Raw genomic sequence first — 2,929 nt, 5'->3', positions numbered from 1 at the left:
AAACAATGCTGCTAAAACCAGCTTTGACAAAAGTGATGGGTGTCGACTTGTTTTGTCGATGGTATTCTAAAGGATTTGATGTATTGTGAGAATTTGTTCTTTGTTGGCTTTGCGTGGCCTACAGCTATATTGTCAAGATCCAATCAGTTTATATACAATAGGCTTAAGTCTTCCACACAATACTATCGAAAGATTTTTATAGTGCAGACTGCGGGATTTCCTTATTTGTGGAAAGGGAAAAGTACGAGTCCACTCATATTATATCTTTGTGCATGTATAGTATACTCAAATAAGTAGTAAGCCCAATTAAACACAAATTAGTAAAGGTTTTAAGTTTTAAAGTTTTTTGAGAGCTTTTTAAAGCACATTTTTTGTATAAAATAATTGTATTTCGAATACTTAGAGTTTTGAATGCGGCTAGGTAAAAAAGCGCAGCATAAAGGCCAAGCTTCAAATATTTTAAAGAGCTTTTTAAGGAATTATTCAGAGCTTTCACAAGATAATTGTATTTCTAATATTTAACTTCATAAYTAGACTCGGTAAAATAGCTTAGCATGAAAGCTTTGCAGAGCTTTTTAAGCCGTGCATTAAAGCTTTTACAAAGAAACTGCAATTGAGAAGTGAAAGTATGTGGAGAGATTCTGGAAGCTAAAAGCGCTTTTTAACAGCAATGATTAACTGATAAAGCCAAACTTTAAGCATTAATTTTCCTACCAGAAAGTTTAACCCTTCAAACGTTATTGAGTAAGTTAATTTGATAAGTTTTTTTCCTATTGCTTGCTCTCCCGCAAAATTTTCAAGTGAGCAGTATAAAATTTGCSATCATTAAATTTTGAACCTTCCAATTTTGCTTGTAATCCAGCTAACTGTACAAAAAGTAGGGGAAAAAATAGATGGTGTCATGTTCGCTACACGAAACATAAGCAAAATTGCTATATAAACAACATAGCTGACAACRAAATTGCTGGGACAATAACATGCTCGAATTTACAATGTGCTGTCACACACACACATATATACACATGTACACATACAAATATATTCGATACAACACAGGCCAATGCTTAGCCGAAAAGAGAGAAAGAGTGAAAATGTGAACCGATGGAATTTTTTAGAATTAACTGGGAAAAATTAAATAAAAATACTCACAAGCACACACACACATATATATATAGTACAGCAAGTGAGTAGCAAGCGCTGGGAAAAGCAACACAAATAGAAGCAAGAAAAATACTGAAGGACAACAACATGTAATAAATACGCCAAACAACATGACTTGACATGTGTAAATCCCTAAGCAACGAACACCAGAGTCACCAGCAACATAGCCACCCACACAGGCGCAAACCAGCAGCAATTGCACGGGTTCACTTCTCTATGTGTGTTTGTGTGTATGTCTTATTGCAAGTATCTAAGTAGCTGTTTATGTAAAGGACAATGGGCCACGTCACTTTCTGCACAACAGCAGCAGCAGCAACAACAACTACAACAACACACAATACTAAGCCCCTCGACAATAGATCATGATGTGCCGGCAGTTATGGAGCCCTCGACCGAGAGTGGTGGCAGCTAGTGACTGGTGCAAATGTGAAAGTGGAGCATCCGAGAGCACAACAGAACGGTCAGTTGCTGTCAAGTCAAGGCGATGGCGTAAACAGCACAACATACTGCACTAAAATGTTGTACAAATACAACAATACAGCGTATGGCAATAAGGCATCGACTGAACAGATTACCAGCCTTACAATTGCTGGGTAGTGGCAAAACGGCACTTTCCTTGTTTGTTGGTTTTTTTTTTTTATTTTTTGCGCTTGTCTGTTTATGTTTTAGTTTTCTTGTTGCGTCACTGACTTTACTACAAACATACATACATATTCATATATACGTGCTGTATAAATGCCCGTTGGCATTGGCTAGCACTCGAACACTTAAAACTTCAGCTTTACAAAGTTGCATGCGCCTTCAATGTTGCCAGCGGTGGTGTCGGCGGATGAGGAACTGAGCAACAAGGAAGTGGCAGTTAGGCGCTGTCTAGCAGACAGACAGCCAGCATAGGATAAGATTACACAAAAAAAAAAAAAAAAAAACAAAAAAAAAACTGGCCAGCTGGCGGGCTAGGGATGGCTCGACGCTGGTAGACACATGTAGTTGAGTTGAGTTGTTGGTTAAGCAGAAATGTAGAAAAAATTAAAGCAATAGGAAACAGTTTAAAATTAATGTAGATTTAGTTAGGCATAGCGAAGAAAATTTCAAAAATTTGTAGGAAAATATTGTAGCGTGATATGTTTATAAATTTTTAACAAAAAGGAACAAAGTAAATAATAAATCTTGTCAAATATAAWKCTTTCCATACAAGTACTTGATTTTGAGCGTTCAGTTTGTATAACAGCTACAAAGAAAAATAACTTTGATATAAAAATTTGATTCTAAATAATTCAACACTTACACCAAATTAGYACAATATTTCTAAGCATTTGCTTTGATTTCCGCTATTTTGTTTACTTTAGCTTAACACGTTCACTAAACGTTACTTAAACCTCTTTAATGCCAAGTCAATRTGCTCCACTTCACATTGCTCAGGCGCTTGTATTATGCCTCAAATAAATTTCAAATTATTAATAATTCCCTAAGACCACTTGCATTGGCCTCAAGCAGTTGTCAGCTTACTCTTTTGAGTGCTATAAATTGTAAACGTAATAAATATAATTTAAACTGTCATGCAGTTGTTACTTCATAAGCAGATGTTACAACAACGTCCATACATTTTTGTGTAATATGCAATTTTATACATGCTCATGTATATAGTATGTATGAGTGTGTATATGGCTATGAGCATGTGTTCGTAGAACAATTTAATAATTTATATAAATTTCTACAAGTGTCGCACTTCAGCACAGTTGTGAAGGGCAAAGTAAATTAGCTGTCAACT

The sequence above is a fragment of the Bactrocera latifrons genome, unplaced genomic scaffold (assembly GCF_001853355.1).
Source record: "Bactrocera latifrons isolate USDA-ARS-PBARC rearing strain unplaced genomic scaffold, ASM185335v1 scaffold_208, whole genome shotgun sequence".
NCBI lineage: Eukaryota > Metazoa > Arthropoda > Insecta > Diptera > Tephritidae > Bactrocera > Bactrocera latifrons.
Note: the sequence above shows the minus strand (reverse complement) of the source record.